General features: G+C 37.2%; 1 long non-coding RNA gene across 1 annotated transcript in view; it reads right to left on the bottom strand.

Annotated features, from left to right (window-relative positions):
- Positions 1 to 18,689, bottom strand: part of LOC126961675 (uncharacterized) — a 77,750-nt gene extending 59,061 nt beyond the window's left edge. The window contains exon 1 of the long non-coding RNA XR_007728386.1: positions 18,507 to 18,689. This is a non-coding gene — a long non-coding RNA (uncharacterized LOC126961675). The remainder of the gene's footprint in view (positions 1 to 18,506) is intronic.
- Positions 18,690 to 20,314: the final 1,625 nt, after the last annotated feature.

Genomic DNA, 20,314 nt, shown 5'->3' with positions numbered 1-20,314 from the left:
AGAGTAGTTAATATCTCTAATTCGTGGTTTCTAAATATTGGGTCCGTGGCTCACTGAAGTTTCTGAAATAGAAGGCAAAATTACATGTGTATGTAGTTATATGCATTTTTCTGGGGGAAAAGTGACTTTCCTCAGATTTTCAAAACAATTACTTTAAAAAGGCCTAGAATAATGGTGTTTAATTTCAGTTTAGTAATTTATACATGTATTTAGTATGCCAAGCACCAAATGGGAAACACAAGTCCTATTGAATCAAGAGCAATACTGGGCAGAAAAAGATGTCAAGGCCAGGCTGGAGGAGTAATTTAGTTAGCCTCTGGTATGGTTTGGATTTGTGTCCTCTCCCAAATCTCGTGTCAAATTGTAATCACCAATATTGGAGGAGGGGCCTGGTAGGAGGTGACTGGATCATGGGTATGGACATCCCCCTTGCCCTTCTCATGATAGTAAGCGACTTCTCATGAGATCCGGTTGTTTAAAAGTGTGTGGCACCTCCCCTTTCCCTCTCCTCCTCCTGGGCCAGCCAGGTAAGACAGGCCTCCTTCCTCTTGGCCATCCGCCATGATTGTAAGTTTCTTGAGGCCTCCCCAGCCGTGCTTCCTGTGCAGCCTGCAGAACTGTAAGCCAATTAAACCTCTTTTATTTGTAAATTACCCAGTCTCAGTTAGTTCTTTATAGCAATGCAAGAACAGAATAATACAGCCTCTGAGTAGCATTTATCATCCTGGATTTGTCTGCTTTTCTGTTTAAGTGATGTTTAAGGAATCATCCCTGACCCTTTTTGAGTTTTGTCCTATTTAAAGAGAATTGCTATTTTAAGTTTAGAAATTATCTTATTTAATACTAAGTCTATCCTTTTGTCCTTCAAGAATTGTTGCCAAAATCTACACCTATGAGCTCAGCTAAGCAGCTCCTCTGAGAACGACGGTTTACACTCCCTGCAGAATTTTACATATGGCGATTGATTCACTGATTTCTGCTTTAACTCATTTTTTCACTCAGAAACAAGTTGAGGCTGGGATTTGGGTGATGGTCAAGAGTAAGTTCAGGTGTGAGTTGAGGTTAAGGTTAAGTCACAGACAGTAATAAAATTTAAGAGAAGCAGCCAACTTCAGAGATGTTAATTAACTTTAAGGTTGGGGTAAAATTCAATGTTAGGTAAAGCTCAAACATATAAATGGATTGGCTAATTTAGATCCAGAAAAAAGATGGGACTGTCCAAATGTCCTGGGTATTAAATCATCATTTCAATTAAATCACTGGAGTCAGAAGTGGTATGCAACACAAATATACAGGTGCTAAATGACATGAAACAATTGACATCATTCGGAGAAGTGTATTACAGCTGGAGACTAGGATAAATTTAGAGGAGCCTGGGGAGGTAGGAAGGGAGTGGATCACAAGGTATCTGATATTCTGAGGGTCCTTATCTTGATGACAAAGGCAGTAATGGTTACTGAAAGAGGCTCCCCATCTTGCAACTCTAAGAGTTTGCAGCCCCTTGGAAATCAAAGTGAATGATGGAGGTGGTTGACCTCCAATCTGACAGCACCTGAAGAGACTTGCCAACATCACAGAGACCCTGTGGCACCTAGCCTGCCTCTCAGCCCCATGTTGCTTTCAGGAGCTTTATCCTGACTGACAAGAGACAGGTGTCCTGCTCAGTCTGCTATTGTGAGCTCCTGTAACACTGTGCCTTCAGAGGCTGTTACACTCCTAGGTCCTTTCCTGGCCTTTGGTACTGTGAGAAATTCTCTCAGCAGGCTTCTGCTCATAGGCTGGAAAAATCCAATTCCTGTAGTCATTCCTTTTAAAAATTCCAAGTGAAGACAGTTACCCAAACCATTATAGATAAAGGTGTCCTCTCTCCACTTCCTTCAAAATTTTCATGTAATAGAATTAATTCTAATTGTGCAAACCTTCTCAAGGAAGCTGAACCTGTCTGAATTAGTCAGTTATGCTCAATGGAGCTAGAAGAACCAAGCCAGCAACAGGAATATGAGTGTAGAAGGGAATTGTGCCATTGCCAAAGCACAGAGGATGCAGCAGCAACCGCAGCTGTGTTAGGCAAAGGAGACAGTAGGGGAAATAAGTACCTGGTAGGACATATGAAGTAACATGGAGGGTAACCAGCAGGTACTTGTAGACTATATTTCAGTTCCATTTATTCAACAAATACTTATCGACCATATACTATGTACCAGACACTGTTCTAGAGCCACCAGCTACATTGGTAAACAAAAGATACAAAAGTACCTTCTCTCCAGGATGCATTAGAGTCCTGGCAGTTATTTTGGTGGGTTGCCTGGAAAGACAAATGACTCTGCAAGTGCATAGATGTTCAAATCTGACACATCTGCAACAAAAGAAACTATGAAAATTTCCTATACACAATGCTCCACTGTGCTGAATGCCTACTATCTTCCATTTACCCTTCCAGAACTACTCTTCACTCTTCTCTACCCACTGTCTACCCTGAGAAGTTTAACCTGCATAAATTCTATCAATAGGTATGAGCCGGTGCCCACTTGCTTCCTGTTGAGTGCTGTTGATGGGAAACAGATTGGAGAGGAAGAAGAGGGTGGGATCAGGTCACTTATTTCCCTGCCGCCTTCCTTCCCAAGTTGCCTAGAGCTGGTGGTGGCCCTTAAAAAGGGGGGTATATCGTTTCTTTCAAGGAGGTCTTCTCTGTATGACTCTCTCCTTCCAGGCTCCAGTAACCACACCTTCATTCACCCTTTCAGTCCTAAGTGTGGAAGCAGAACCTATGGTCCTGGCCAGTCTCCTCCCCTGTGGATCTCCTACTAGACCTTGCCTATTTTATCAATAGTCCCTTCATGTAGGAGGTTGAGTAATGGCTACCCAATCATCTCTGGAGCCCACAAATGTTATTTTATATAAAAAAAAGTATCTGTCAGATCTGATGAAATTAAGGATCTGGAAATGGGAGGATTATCCTGGATTACTTGGGTGGGCCTAAAGGCAATCACAAGTGTCCTTGTAACAAACAGAAGAAAAGACACAGGCAGAAGAGGAGGAGGCAAGATGACCACGGAGGCAGAGATTGAAGTGATGCAGCCACAAGCCAAAGAATGCCAGAAGCCACCCAAAGCTGGAATGGGCACAGACAGATTCTCCCCTAGAGTCTCCAGAGCATGACCCTGACAACACCATGATTTCTGTCCTGTGATATTGGTTTTGGACTTCTGGTCTCCAGAATTAAGAATGATATTTTCTTGTTTTGAGCCACCAAGTCTATGATAATTTATTACCTCAGTCAAAGGATCTAATATACTTTGTTAATAAATTACCCTCAAATTATCCTAATTATTCTGATGAGACCTTATCCTATTATTATTTGATGCAGGGTTTTTATCATAAGTGTTTGGAGAAGAGCAAAGTCCCTAAAATTACATATAAAACTATGAGTATACCTAGGTAAATCTATTAAAAAGAAGCCTGCTAATTTTCATCAGACTCTCAGAAAAGCTTCTTCTAGCTTCTTCTGTCCCAATAGGTTACAAGTTAAATTGTTAAGCTGAATTTTGTCAGTTACCAGCCCTTATTGTATCACTGGAAAAGTGGTCGAGTCCTTGACCCCACCTGGTATTCTGGACAAGACACAGCCTGAGGGCCAGGCTGGAAGAACAAGTTGGCTTTTTAATGACGTTTAGCACCTTAGATTTTATGCAAAGCTACTCTTTTGTTTCCGAATTTTTTATTACTCTGACCTTTTCAGGATATTGTCCTGTATCAAGGAAACAATATTTTATGTTCTAGAAAATCTTTTGTTTAAATCTAAATCCATGACTTTCCTGAAAAATTTGAGCCAAACTTAGACCAGCTAAGCAGCCCAGATGGGACAGCCCAGTTATGTATGGTCACACACCCACCAGTAGAACATTTGAGGCATGTGTAGCTCTTCTTTAGGGATTCACACATTCATCTATTTATTCTTGTAGTAGTTCAGAAAATTGAACCAATGATGAATAACGTATAGTCTTTGTTACAAAATTATCAGCTACGCAATTTAGTAAATTGACTTATCATAACAGTGTCCCAAAGTAGGCAGTAATGAACCTTGTGATGGGATCAAAGAGTAAGAGATCACCAAAGGGAGATACCAAGCAGCATCTCAAATATAGGTAAGAGTTTGCCAGGCTGCAGCGCACACCACACCAGAGACAGGAAAAATGCCCCCATACTTTAAGTTGTCACCATTAAACTCATTTTGATCAAGTCATAAACTGTGTTTTCGAACTGTAGTGAAAAATGCATGGATATACCACCATGTGTTTATCCATTTATATGTTGTTTCCATTTCTGTCTAATACAAATAAAACTGTTATGAATACTTGTGTACAAATGTTTGAATGGGTGCATGCGTTTTTCTTGGGTAAATACATGGGGTGGAATGGTCAAGTGTATGCTTAACTTTTTAAGAAATTGCCAACTCATTTTCCAAAGTGGTTGTATCATTTTATATTTCTACCAACAGTGTATGAGTTCATGTTATTCCACACCCTCCTCAACGTAGTATTCACAGTCTTTTTCATTGTAGACATTTTAATAGATGTGTAGTGGTATCCCCTTTCAGTTTGCATTTCCCTAATGAGTAAAGATACTGAGCACTTTTTGTGTTTACTGTATACATACAAAATGTATTTGGTAAAACGACTGTTCAAATCTTTGCCTTACTTGTTAATTGGGAGGTTTGTACTATTATCAAAGAGTTGTTAAGTGTTCTTTGCATATTCTAGATACATGTCTTTGTTGGATATATGTTTTGAAAATATTTTCTCCCATTCTGTGGCTTGATTTTTTATTTTTTAACTCTTGAAAACAAAATGTTTTTAATGTTGACAAAATCTAATTTGTGTGTGTGTGTGTGTGTGTGTGTGTGTTCTGTATAGCTAAGTGAGGATGAAGAACCATCAATAACCTCTTCCACTGACTCAGGAGAGGAAGTGGTGAAACAGAAAGTAATAATGGATAATTGCATATAACTATAGGGAAGAAAAGCTTAAAAAGCATGACTTAGAGCCCAAATTGTCTCTATGTAATATGATATGCAACTATGCTGCTATATGAAATGGGAGTAGGATATGGGCTAAAAATTACAAACATCTTAAAAAGAACTAACATTTAGTGAGAATTTACTATGTGCCAGTGACTATTCTAAATACTCTTCTTGGCTTAACTCATTTAATCCTAAAACTCTCCAACTCTTCAAATATTTAAGCTAACCCCAACCACTCACCATCACAAATTCATCACCCCTAAATATTTGGAACTTAGCACAAAATCTCATATCCTTTTCTACACTGCTTTATTTCCATTCTGTATCAGCTTACCCATAGAATTCTGGCATGGTAAGATCTCCTGAGCTTAATTTCTGCCTCCTAACTGCTGAGTTTCAGGGGTGGACTTCACCTCTCTGATATTAGAATTCCAGCTCTCTCTTTTATGTATTTGTATAAGTTTAGGGGTACAAGTGCAATTTTGTTACATGGCTATATTGCTTAGTGGTGAAGTCTGGGTTTTTAGTGTAGCCATCACCCAAATAGTGTACACTGTGTCCATTAAATAGTTTTTCATCATCTACCTCTCTTTCTGAGTCTCATCAACCACTCACCTTTCCGATTCTCCACTGTCTACTGTTCCATACCCTATGTTCACGCATGCACATTATTTAGCTCCCACTTCTAAGTGAGAACATGTGGTATTTTACTTTCTATTTCTGAGTTGTTTCACTTAAGATAGCCTCCAGCTTCATCCGTGTTGCTGGAAAAGACATGATTTTCATTCTTTTTCATAACTGAATGGTATTTCATGGGGGGTGTGTGTGTATACATATACATATTTGCATATACACGTATATGTGTGTATATGTATGAATGGTATTTCATGGTGTGTGTGTATACATATACATACATACACATTTATATACATGTATACTTGTGTGTGTATATGTATATGTATATTATATCACATTTTTCTTATCCAGTCATCCATTAATGGATACTTGGGTTGATTCCATATCTTTGCTGTTGTGAGTAGTGTCATGATAAACATACACGTGCAGCTATCTTTTTGATATAACGATTTATTTTCCTTTGGGGAGATACCCAGTAGTGGAATTCTGGATCGAATGGTTGTTCTATTTTTAGTTGTTTGAGAAATCTCCATATGATCTTCCAGCTCTATCTATCTGAATCTTTCTATCATTCTTTGGATAATTTGAAGCCAAGTACATGGATATGAGCTACACAACCACACTCACAACTAAACATCTACCCAGCTTGGTGCTAGGTGAGGCTCAGCTCAGATGCCTATGGAACTCAAGCGTGAATGGTTCTCATATCCTGACCACGCTATGCAAACTTTTACGCTGAGACTCCAGTACTCGAATACCACTAAAGCTAATTTGATCTCCATATTGACACATGCTGGGGAACGCAGTAATTCAAGAAAAATATCTCCCACTCACCTGACCGTGAAAGAGCATTATGAAGTACCAGTGTTCTCCGCCTCAGAATGGCTACTTAGGCCCCTCACATCTAGCTTCTTCCAACTGAAAACCCAAATAATGTTATTTTCCATCAAAGCCTAAACATACTTAATTTTGAAAAAATAGCAATACTGCATATATGTCTTTCGAGTTCTCCCTAATCACTCAAAAGTGTCTAGTTATGAAAGAAAAAATCTTTATTGTATGATAATCTGTCTTCAAAATCTTAACTTGGAACCTCTTGCTTCTGATTTCTTTATCTTTGCCTCTAACAAAAAGGTTGTGCTTTTATAGCATCAGCAAACAGAGAGGAAAAAAGATGGAAATAGATCACCCCTCTACTGCAAGTAGGGATAACATAGAACAAGCTTAAAAAAAAAAAAAAAAAAAAAAAAAAGGTAAGACATACAAATATCTGTAATGAAAGAAGGAAATGAAGATGAGACCAAAGGATTGGCAGGAAGTGAGCCTACCTGTATAAATTAAGGCAGGGTATTTTATAGAGAAGAGAAAAAAGAAAAATATATAATTAGCTCTCTGTTTCTGTATCTTGGGCCCAGCTAACAAAGTTTTATTCCAATCAGTTGCTACTCTTATGTCAGGGCTACACTAAACAATAGCAATCCTAAGACTATTTAACTTCTTGAAGGTCAGATTGGCCATGATATCGGGTAGATTGCCACAGTAGGATGGACCCTAGTAGTAACAGATAAAACCAATATCCTAGAAAAGAATAACTGTACATTTTTTTCTATTAATACATAAAATGAGTTCTAACGAGGCTAAAAACATAGCCAACAATAAAGTCACTAGGTTGTTCGGGCGCAGTGGCTCACGCCTGTAATTCCAACACTTTGGGAGGCCAAGGTGGGCGGATAATGAGGTCAGGAGATCAAGACCATCCTGGCTAACACGGTGAAACCCCATCTCTACTAAAAATACAAAAAATTAGCCGGGCGCGGTGGCGGGCGCCTGTAGTCCCAGCTACTCGGGAGGCTGAGGCAGGAGGATGGCGTGAATCCAGGAGAGGGAGCATGCAGTGAGCCGAGATTCCGCCACTGTACTCCAGCCTTGGTGACAGAACGAGACTCTGTCTCAAAAAAAAAAAAAAAACACACACACACACAACAACAACAACAACAACAACAACAAAAACATGTCACTAGGTTTTAGTTCCTGACTTTTCTTTTAAAATAAATAAAGCTTTACTTTTAAAGTAAAATAAAGCTAGTTATTATGATACAAATTATAAAAAGAAAGAAGGCATGTATTTGATATACAATGAAAAGTTATTTTAAAGAAACTTATTCCTTTTAGAGAACAAAGAAACAGGAGCTTCAAGATCATAGTCTTTTAAACTTCCATGATTTTATGGAAGGAAATGACTCTGACTGATCATTACATGCAAAGAATTGAGTGCCAGGCTTAGAAGCTGTATATTAGAGGCACTCTAGAAACCATTTTCAGTTTCTGTTTGGTTTTTGTCCTCAGACGCAACAGATAACAATTATTCAAAGCTAAGTAATGCCATTAGGTACATTTAGGTGTATTATGCTCGTATGCATCGGTCATGTCTAGACCATGTTCACATTATTCTGTAATGAGTCCCTAAACAGACTCATAATAATGAAACAACTGCCCAGTTACTAACCAAACAGTAAAGGAGACTGAGCTATTAGGGGGCTCCTCACCCCAAAATTAACTCTGGAGAAATGTTACAGGAGTGGAAGCAGCAGTGTGAGAAACTAACTGAAAACTGTCAATATGTCATTTACAAGAAATTATCTCTTTGTAATTGGGCAAGTAAAAATGTGATTAAAGTGCAAGTGGAGAAATCAGATAAATTTAGGTTAAAATTCAGTCCTGCCTGTGTCCTTGAGAATTTTGCTTAATCTTTCTACATACGTTTTCTCAACCGTAACATGGATAGACTATTGTAAGAATTAAACAAAAATATTTCTGAAAAATAATTCTTAATAAATATCTGTCCCTTTATAAATCTCTCGAATTCATCCAGGACCTGACAATATCTCACTGATTACAAAATGGTAAATTGAGTAGTTGAAACATGCAGTCTGTGAAAAGGGGTTTCTTAGAATTTTCTTTAAAGTGCCTATGGATGCAGATTTCCCCAATCAAAATTCCAGAAAGGCATTTTTGTGGAAATTGGCACATTGATTCTAAAATGTATATTAAAATGCAAAGTACTAGAAAAGCCAAAACAATTTAGAAAAAGAAAAATAATTGATGAACTTACATTACCAGATTCTACCAGGTCAATATTGTATTTGAATGTAAAGACAGATATAAATCTATGGACCAAAAATAAACTAATGCATAAATGGTCAACTGTTTTGGACAACACAGTTCAATGGTACTAGAACAACAACTGGATAAACAAATAAAGAGAAAAATTAATTTCTACTGCTATCTCAAATAACACAAATAATGAAATTAATAACACATTTACAATTTGAGATAGATTATAGATATAAATGTAGAAGTTAAAATTACAAAGGTTTCAGAACTATGGTATTCAATGCAAGAGTCAATAACCACATATTGCCATATAAAATTAAATTTGATTAAAATTAAATGAAATTTAAAACTTGGCTACTCAATCACAGTACATGTATTGCAAATGCTCAATAACCAACATAGCTAAAGGCTACAGTATTGAATAGGGCAAATGGAAAATTCTATTGGAAGGTGCTATTTCGAAAAGAAAAAATATGAGAATGTCTTTGCAAGCTTAGGCTAGGTAAAGATTTCTTAAGTAGGACACAAATAACCAACAATAAAATGTAAAATTGATAAATTGGATTTTCTCAAAATGAAAACACTGTTTATCAAATGACAGTCATAAGAATGAATAGATAACACACAGACTAGAAGAAAACATTCACAACACATACATCTATAAAAGGGTTCTTCATGCAGAATAAAGACCTTCTTCAATTCTAAAAAAGAGGGCAAACAAGCCAATAAAAAATTGAGAGAAGATCTGAGAAAACAACTCATAAAGGAAGTTATAAAAATGGCAAATAAGGATACAAAAAGTGCTCAACATTATCAGTCATCAGAAAAATGCGAATTAAAATCATAAAAACATCATTAGATCCTCACTATTACAACTACATATATAATGAATGACACATCTGATATTGACAAGGATATAGGACAATCAGAACTCTCAAAAAGTGCTGTTGTGAGTGTAAAATGGTACAACACTTTGGAAAACCGCTTGTCAGTGTCTTATAAAATTAAACAAAGGCATATGTTTGCATGCACTATGAAATTGCTATGACCTGGCAGTTTCACTCAGGCAATGTCCTTACCCAATGAAAGCACATTTTTTTTTTCCACACAAATACTGGTATACAAATCCTCCTTAGCAACTTTGTTAATATTAGCCCAAAACTAAAAACAACCCAAATAACCTGCAATAGAAGAATAAATAATTACATTTTGGTATATTCATACAGTAAAATACTACTCAGCGATAAAATGAGAGAAACTGCCCATACGCAGGACAGCTTAGATGGACCTCAAAACTTTATGCTGAGGTAAAGAAGCCATGCCCAAATAATGAACACTGTATTATTTTATTTGTAAGTTCTACAATAGGCAAAATCAATCTATGATGATAAAAATAGGAATATTGGTTGCCGCTGGGAAAAGGACATTGACTGAAAAGGGGTAGTTGTGCATTTTCTGGAACAATGGAAGTGTTCTGTGTCTTATTTGAGGTGATGTGTTCTTGGGTAGATGCATTTATAAAAAATCATTTAGCTGCATTTCTAATATTTGCATTTTACTGTATGCAAATTATTCCTCAATTTAAAAAAAAGTTCTGGAGGAATAAATAAAAAAAATTATGTGTGTAAAGTTGTATTCTAAATGTGCCTTTCTTCCTGATACCTGCAGTGACTGAAGCTCTAGATACGTGTGCTTTCTGCCTTCTCATACGCAAGTCCCCTTGTAAGGAATTCATTATGGAATGCCCCATTATCAAGTTCCACAGCAGAAATTGAGACGTTGCATCCTGCGATTTCCAAAGCCTCAGCTAGCAGAGCCATAGTCCACTACTAATGCCTCTGCATTTGATTTATTGAATGCAGCGCATCACAAAGAGTTTGACAAACTCAACATGTCATACGCAACTAGAGCTTTTCTTATTCCAACAGCAGTCAATTCAACGATTAGTCATCTCAGAGATCAAAAATCTACTTTCTCATTCTAGGCTTGTAAAGCTGAGCCCAGACCTCAGCACACATGTTAAAGCCTGTTGTCAATCTACTTTTTTTCTTTCCTCATCTGTAAGCCTAACAATAAATAAGTAATAATGCTGGAACATCCACTTTGCATTTGTTTTATTTATTACTGTATGTTTAGGGATATCTTCTGGTTTCCAAGTGACCTGGTTATGTTCAAACATATATTGACATCAAGTAGGTTGCCATGGGAACTGAAGGCAACTGCACATTGAGATTTACAGGCAGGTAATTTAAGAAACCCTGGAGCAAAGAATGAGGGCTTGATAGTGTCCTAGTCGCCCCTGGGCATATCAAAATTAAATAAAGCACTAAGACTTGAAGTGAGGGGTGGTTATTATACAGTGAACAGTAACTGAAAGAATAAAGCATTTTTCTCTAGAGATGTGGTTGTCAGACTCTGCATTATAATATTTGTTTGATGTAAAATATCAGATTTGGATTCTCTGTGTTTACCCACTAGATCAGAAAACTTAATAGTTATATAAATATGCTTTATCAACATTAGTTTCCCCCTTCCCACCAAATGGTTTAATTGTAACTATTGGCTTAGAATTAAAAGAGCTTTTAAAAGTAACTCACACATTAGGGTCCAGTGACCTCCTTGATTCCAGGGAAGGGCCCAAGAATCTGTATCATTAAGAGCCCCAATGTAGAAATTACTGATCTTCTCACTTATCCTAATCAATACAAATAAATCCTTGCCAAATCATAAAAGTGGTTTTCTGGGCCGGGCGCGATGGCTCACGCCTGTAATCCCAGCACTTTGGGAGGCCGAGGCGGGCGGATCACAAGATCAGGAGATCGAGACCACGGTGAAACCCCGTCTCTATCAAGAATACAAAAAAATTAGCCGGGCGCGGTTGCGGGCGCCTGTAGTCCCAGCTACTCGGTTGGCTGAGGCAGGAGAATGGCGGGAACCCGGGAGGCGGAGCTTGCAGTGAGCCGAGATCGCGCCACTGCACTCCAGCCAGGGGGACAGAGCGAGACTCCGTCTCAAAAAAAAAAAAAAAAAAAAAACAGTGGTTTTCTGACCTATTTTTAAACACATGCAACGACATGAAGCTCACAACCTCAAAAGAACAATAGTTGTAAAATATGACTTCTATAAGATACAAATCGTAGGAGGTTCCATCTTCATTTGGTGTCTTTACTGCAGGTCAGCAAAACTGAGAGGAAGGTGAAACTTATCTTTTTTGTGTTTCTGCATACTTACTAGCATGTGCATTTCATGTTTGCATAAAACCTCCCCATCATCAAAATCAAAATTTCTTCTAATGGTATAGCTCCTTATGCTTTATTAAATGTTTCCTGATTCATAAAATACTTCCTGACATAAAAAATATTGCCCAAATTTGGACAAACTACTGTTAAATTTCAAAACATGCCACTTGAATATTTGATTCTTTAAAAAATTTAATACTTTCTATAAGCAAACTCATAATTACATAGTATTCTAGAAAGAATACAAGGTTTAGACTCAGAATAACTCACCTTGAGTCCTAAGTTTGCTGTGTACCAATTGTGTAATATTGGACAATATATTTAATTTCTCTAAATCTGAATTTCTTTCTTTGAAAGGTGGTGGTGACAATCATGCCCAGCTCATGGGGTTGCTGATTATATTTTAAACAATAAAGTATGTAAAAACATTTTTAAATCATAAAATAATAGGCAATTATAATGTTTAATATTTTGAAGCTGAAAATCATCTCGTTTCCATTATTTCTTCAAGAGCAATGAACACTAATCCCAGAAAACATAAAATGGTAATACCAATTATAGAAATAAAGACTGAAATTTGGTGATAAATAAAGGTCACACAGTTAACATAGCTCAAATAATCATAATGACTACCATTTACTGTGTGCCAATCAAATGCCAAGAAATCTCCATTATACTATTTGATCCTACCAAGAAATCTATGAGATAGATCTTAGCTTCAGTTTAGAGATATCAAAGCTAGATGTTGTGAGCATATTGTTCTTATCCACCAGCATCATCTCAACCATGCTTCCCCATTCCATGGTATCCAAAGGAACTTTCTGTCACAGCTTCCTCGCTCTCCCAGCCGTAAGAGTGGACATATGCAAAGTTTAGCCATTAAGACATCTGTTTGTGTGTTTCTATACAAACTTTGGGAGGAAAGCTTCCATTCTGAGTTGCTCAGAGAAGAGGATTTCCATTAAAAACTGCTGGTGATCATCTTGCCTGGTGTATGCCACACACCTCTATGCAGAATAAAATCAAACAGAGATCGCCAGCAAAGACAAAGCCCCAGTAACATCATTTGAACCTGATCTAACCAAACCTAAGCCTGGATGTACCATTCCTCCAAACTCAAGTTGTAAGAGCAATTTCATTAAGCCTATTTGAATTGCTGTGAAAAGTTCCTGGAAGGAAATAGAATTAGCCCAGACATTCAGAGAAAAACTTAAATGAGATTAATATTTACAGAGATATAGGTTCCCAGATGCTATGAACAGTGGGAAGCTCTAACCATTCCTCTGGCTAAAGGGACACAGAGAGGAAATGGTGTTACTGTAGCTCAGTGAGACTGCAACAGAGGAAAGCTGGACTCACAGGAATGTGCTCCTGGGGGATGCTAGATAGGCAGACATGAACACTGAAGCAGGGAAGGAGCAGGGACGGAAGACCCTATGCATTATCTCCTGTCACTCCCTCATCTCCTGCAGGTGCCAAATTCCACCAACATTAAACTGGCAAAGGGGCCCAGCTGGGTAGTCTGCAGGGTCAGCATCGCAGGACAGCGAAGGTCAGGGACTACCTGGGGAGGAGGAGCAGGCAGAGAATACAACAGCACTGTTAGGTTTCTTTGAAATCAAAGCAGCCCAACTATTTCCTTGGAAACATGCCTAAGATGGAATAGCTAGTAAGCACTGAGGCAGGATTTAATCCAAATCTGTTTCATACTGAAATCAATGCTCTTGCCACTGTTTCAAGCGTTTGATGTTCTGATCTGTCTCTATATTTGATTGGTTTTCACTCTGCAAGATCTCAGTGACAGAGTGCTCATGCGTAAGCTCTGTAAAATTTATGGAGTTATCGATCTCTCCTATCCTTTACTGGCCTTTGTGATGTCCTACCATTCTGACTTCATGTTTGAGATGACACCATGCCGCTAACGGCATCGTCAGTCAGCAAACTGAATCATCAATTAGATAACATCAATTAGTTACTCTTCTCTTCACCACATCAAGGAAGCAACACTGGTATCATTCAATTCCACATCCGTTTGAAAGCAAAATGAAGGACGACTAGGTCACCAAGTAGTCTGGTATCATGGCATCATTTGTGAACAAAAATAGGAATGTATATGAACCATGGGCAGAAGAAACCTTTAAGGAGCACACAGAACATCTGAACAAAATGAGAAATGTCATTATAGAAGGGTCAAACTAAAACCTGTATCCGTGGGAGATACATTTGAGTTTCGGATTGTTAATATAGAGCTTTAAAATAACGGATGCCTAATTTTGAACAGAGACATTACAACGGAGACTTACAGGCAGTACTAAGCTCTGCATCTTCAGGGAAATTAAATATGGTCACATTCATTCACTCATTCATTTAATTCATACAACAAGTATCCAATGAGTATCCATTATGTGTGAGACACTATTACCAGCCAATTTGGCCCTTGTAGAGTTCACATTCCAGTGGGAAAATCAGAACATAGATAGTATATTAGATGCTGATACATGCTAAGGAAAAAATAAAAGCAGGGCAAGAGTTGAGGAAACCATTGCAATGTTAGAAACAGTGACCAAGAAAGGATTCACAAAGATGGTGACATTTGAGCAAAATATAGATGAGAGAATGAATCATAAGAATATCATCATGAAGAAAACATTTCAAGCAGAGGAACAGCAAGTGCAAACATTCAGCAGTAGGCAAAGACCCCTTCAGGCAAAATGTAGAAATGTCTCATGACTAAAAATACATTCTCAAAATAGCGAATAACCTCAAACAAACACTCACACATATATTCTATATAATTCATTTTTGGACTAAGCAATATTAATACAACCACATACTCACACAAATTGTCCTACACACAAATACTTATCTTGCAAAATGTATTTGAGTTTCATCCGGTATATAATGAAGAGCTCTATACATACCCAAAGGTAAAATTCTGAGTAAAGTGAGGACAAAGAATAATATAAGACATGTGCTAATGGCCTCATTATAATGGCACTCTGCAGTTCAGAGCAGTACCCAGATACATCTTCTGAGGCTTTGTAAGTCTTTATTCAAACCTTATACTACAGACATTCCTGTGGGTATTACATTTCCAGAAACATATACTAGATATACAGAGTAACAATGGTACAGAACACCAAAAAATGCTGGGTAATACATATTTAAACAATGTTTAAAGTACAGTCAAGTTGGCAGAGGAGAAAAACAATTTGAGTCCAGAAAAAAGAAAACAATTCCACAGAGATAAGCTGGCCCTGGAAACAGCATTTTCCCTAACAACATCTGATAATTCTTGCATGCCTAGAGCCTGAATTTAACAGTAACATGAGGACAGCAGACAGGAGTAATAGCTTAAGGGCAGATGTGAGACCTCACATAAAGTTAAGATTGCTAAAGTTAAGATTCCTGCGCTTGAACCGGGGAGGTGGAGGTTGCAGGGAGCCAAGATCGCACCACTGCACCCCAGCCTGGGAGACAGAGGGAGACTACTACTCAAAAAAAAAAAAAAAAATGATTGCTGCAGGATGACATGTCAGGGAGTGAATCAAAAATAACCCACTCCAGAGAGATTTGTCTGGGGTAGTCTTGATTATAGATCTAACAACAAAGAAAGAAAAATAAAAATGATCCTACTTCTAAGTAATCTAGATTATTCACTAGATTACTCTTACTATCACAAGAACAGCATGGAGGTAACCAAGCGTCCCCATGTTTCAATTACCTGCTACCGGGTCTCTCCCACGACACGTGGGGATTATGCGAACTACAGTTCAAGATGAGATTTTGGTAGGAACACAGCCAAACCGTATCACAGACCTATAAATATTGTAGTTAGTGGACATATACAGAACATAAATTAAGCATATTTAGTACTTTTACAGAAATAAACATGGGGATTGAACGTTTAAGGAAGTGACTGTTAAAATTGAATTTGAAAAAGAACCAACTAGAGAAATTTAAAAATAAAAATACAATAATTAATTAAAATGAACAAATCAGTTGAACAGTAGTTTAAAATCTAGAGGTAGAATTTCTGAATCAGAAAGTTTCTGAAGAAATTGCTCAGAATGTATATAGTAACCATCACCCTCTCACTGACTAACCCAGAGCTACTTTCGGTCCTGCAAGCTCCATTCACGGTAAGTGCCCTATACAGGTGTACCAGTTCCTTTTTATTTTTAATACCATAGTTTTATGTACCTTTTCAATGTTTAGATAAGCAAATACTTACCATTGTGTAACAGTTGCCTACTGTATTGAGTACAGTAACATGCTGTACACTTTGGAGCCCAGGAGCAATAGGCTATGCCAAATAACCTATGTGTGTAGAAGGCTATACCACCTAGGTTTGTGTAAGCAAATTCTGTGATGTTTGCACAAAGACAAAATTGACGAGCAATGCATTTCTCTGAAAGTATCCTGGTCGTTAAGTGATGCATGACTGTATAATGATTGTCAGATGAATATTTTAAACACAATCTATCTATATGCTAATTATAAGAGACATATTTAAAACCTAAAAACAGAAAATTTGAAAGCTAAGGGATAGTTTAAAAATTGGAAATAACGTCGGTTTAGCTATATTGCTATCAAAAAAATGGGCTGTGAGTCAAAAAGATTAAGAGGCGCAATTCATGGGTAATACATAATAGTCTAAATTTGTATGCCCTTAGTAAATTAACTTTTAACTCTATAAATCAAAAAGTAACATAACAACAATGAGAAAGGCATAAATCCACCACAATAGTGAAAATTTTCTCTCGGTCCTGTCAGTTTTAATAAACTATGCAAAAAAATCAGTAAGAATAATGAGATTTAAAAACTTGATAAAATAATTCTCATGGACATATGTAAAATAATGGTAGATTGGGTAACAGATCATAGTACATTTATACAACAAAATAATAATACACGCCCAAGAAAAGTAAATTAATTATACTTAGATGTATCAAAAGGATACAGCTGAAGAAGGAAAAAGCATAATACAGTCATCCCTCAGTATCTACGGAGATTGGTTCCAGGACCCCCGGTACACCAAAATCTATGGATCCTCAAGTCTCTTTTATAAAATGACATAATATTTACTTATACCCTATGTACATCCTCCTGGATAGTTTAAATTGTCTCTAGATTAGTTACAATACTAACACAAGGCCCACATATCACTTCATTTGCGTGGATTCAATGTAGTACTCAGTGCCTGGCAAATTCAGATTTTGCTTCTTGGAACTTGGTGAAATTTTTTTTCTGAATACTTTTTACTTACCGTTGGTTGAATCCACAGAAGTGGAACCCACGAATATAGAGGGCTGACTATAGAGTTTTTAAAAACCAAATCTCAGAAGAACAGACATACTGTGAAACTGTGTGCATAAGGTTCAAAAATGGGCATACGAAACAACATATTTAGAGACAGAATACATGTGGTAAAATAAAAGAGAAAATGAACTGTATGTTTAGCACAAAATCCAGGAGAGTGGTTCATTCTGGGTGGGAGGAACAGGCACATTCAAAAGAGAGCTTGCAGAGCTTCAAAGGATCTGGTACAGTTCTGGTCTTTAAAATAGATAATTGATGCCTAAAGGTTCACTCTTTTTATTATAATTTTTGTTGCTATTTAAACTGCAGTTGTACATGTTATAGATGCTTTTATGTCTGATATACTTCACACTGAGACATTGAGAAACACATGTACAAACACGCACAGAGCCTAATGGAAAAGCTGTACTGAACAGAGTAAGTGACTTTCTGGAGCCTACCTACTGAGCCGTAGTCAAGTGTCACATCCAAATCACAAACTTTCCTGCTTGAGCACAAATCAGCCTCATCCTACAGAGGACAACTCACCATGTTAGACTTACCTAAAATGGAGTCTTTTCTACAATGGTTTTGATAATAAAAATGTCATGATCAAGAATCTAATAATTTTTAAATTATTTTTAATTATGGATATGTAAGTTGTACATATTTATGGGGATACATGTGATAATTTGATACAAGCATGCAATGTATAATGATCAAGTCAAGAAAGCTGGGATATTCATCACCTCAAGCATCTATCATTTCTTTGTGTTAGGAACATTTCAATTCCTAACACAGAGTCTTACTTACAGTTGATTGAATCCCTCAGTAACTGAATATTATATATTTAATATTCAAATATTGTATATATACAATATTTGTGTATATACAATATTTGAATAGCTCAGTTATTTTGAAATATACAATAAATTATTATTAACTAAATGACACAAATATTTCTCAGATTTGGATGGAACAAATGTGATGACTTTTACAAGCAACACTGACAACAGGCCTGACTTGGCCCTTGTGCTACAACGTGTAGCTAGACAGAAAAAAACAGAAATAGAAACTCCATTGGAAAACCAGATTATGAAAATGCAGGTGATTTCAAGAGTTCTAGAAAAGACTTCACACACAGAGAAAAAACATAAGTTGGGAGACATTTGAAGAGCATTAGAACTAAGACTTACCTTAGTGACTGAAGGCAGAATCCATTAACAAGTTTCAAGCACAAACAGTAACTTGCAGGGTGTCGGGGAGGAAGCAATCATTATTATGTGTAAAGATGTTTCAGTTTTAAAAACATTTTGATCTGCAAATCTTTGCAAAATTGATATATATCTAGCCTTATTTTACAGAAAGGAAAACTTATATTAAAATATGTTAGAAATCCTTTTATAAAAACTATTCAATAAAATGTCTATCCTTCAACATTTATCAGTACAAACATGGGTAAGAGTCAGAGTCACCGAACTGCAACGGGCTGAATTTCAAGCATTAAATATTTAGTACCTTATTTTTATTCATACATATTTTGCCCTAATTTCTAAATATAGTTGAGAAATTTACTTTAATTATCTCTGTTCTCCTGTTATTCTCAGCACCATGCTACTCCATGGTGTGAAATTTATAATGAGAAGGAAAGCTAATAAAACATGTGGGCTCAGAGACTGAAATCAAATTCAAGATGTTAAACTAATTTAAAAAAAAAAAAAGGTTTTAGAGGATTTGGGTTGGCTTTAATTTTAGGATGTTTTAAAACAAATTTCTCCTCTTACTGGAATCAAAACATAGAACTGTATCAAGGTAACAGAGTCAAAGTTGAACCAATAAGTGCTGCAGCTCTGTGAAGGTCAATAAATAAGAAACCTCATTGCCCTTATGTGGTACACCATGGCTGATTGGAATTAGAATGGCCTGAAAAGATATTCTCTATTATACACAATTTTTTCTGTTTTTGAGATAAGGTCTTACTCCATCAACGAGGCTAGAGTGTACAGGTGCAATCACGGCTCACTGCAGCCTCAACCTCCTGGGCCCAGGTGATCCTCCCACCTCAGCCTCCCGGGTAGCTGGGACTACAGGTGCATGCCACCATGCCCAGCTAATTTTTTGTAGTTTTGGTAGAGGTGGGGTCTCATCATTTTACCCAGGATGCTTTTGAACTCCTAGGCTCAAACTATCCGCCACCTCAGCCTCCCAAAGTGCTGGGATTACAGACGTAAGCCACTGCACCAGGCCTGTTACACAAATTCGAAATGAAATGTTTAGGCTACTTCACCCGAAAAGCATCTTCATGCCAAGGTTATAGTTTCTTATTGGGCATAATCTTTTTTAGTTTCTGTTTATATGCAGATCTTACAAATTCATGAAATTAATGGGCTAGATTCCACCCCTGAGGCATATGATAAAACACTCTCTTACCTAGAGGAGAGTGGGTTAACATGAATTTATTCTGCCACAGTAAGTAATTCCAAACATGCACATGGGCAGGGTCTTTTTTTAATATTATATTTTCTCAAGTATATTTCCCATTTGACATTCAAACTCCCCCACGCCCCACCCACTTTCAGCCAGTTAGGCTACCTCTGTAGGATTGCCTCAGAAGAGAAGCCTGTGAAGGCAAATAGGAAAATGGGAAGAACTTGAGACTTAGGCCAAAATTTTGAAAAAGTGAAGATTACAGAGAGTGAGACTTACCTTTGAGTCTACAAAATGTGCACCCAGGGAAGAGTTTGGAAGAAAGTAATGGAAAAGGAGGCAATGGAAACAAAGATATTGGAGAGGTTGGGGGATGTAGAAATTTCTAAAGTAAAGGGCTACATGGAAGGACATATTCAAACAACTAGAAGTTGTGCAAAAAAAGGTTGATCTATGCTTGCAGCCTCTACTTAGGTGAGTGTGAACATAAATAACTGACATCATTGGTCTTCAGTTGGGACATCCTTCTGACAACAGCGAGTGCTTCTTCAGGAGACCACCAGCAGGAGTAATGCCC

This window comes from Macaca thibetana, chromosome 8 (assembly GCF_024542745.1).
Source record: "Macaca thibetana thibetana isolate TM-01 chromosome 8, ASM2454274v1, whole genome shotgun sequence".
Lineage (NCBI taxonomy): Eukaryota > Metazoa > Chordata > Mammalia > Primates > Cercopithecidae > Macaca > Macaca thibetana.
The sequence above is the reverse complement of the archived record's forward strand: the minus strand, read 5'-3'. Positions and strand labels throughout refer to the sequence as shown.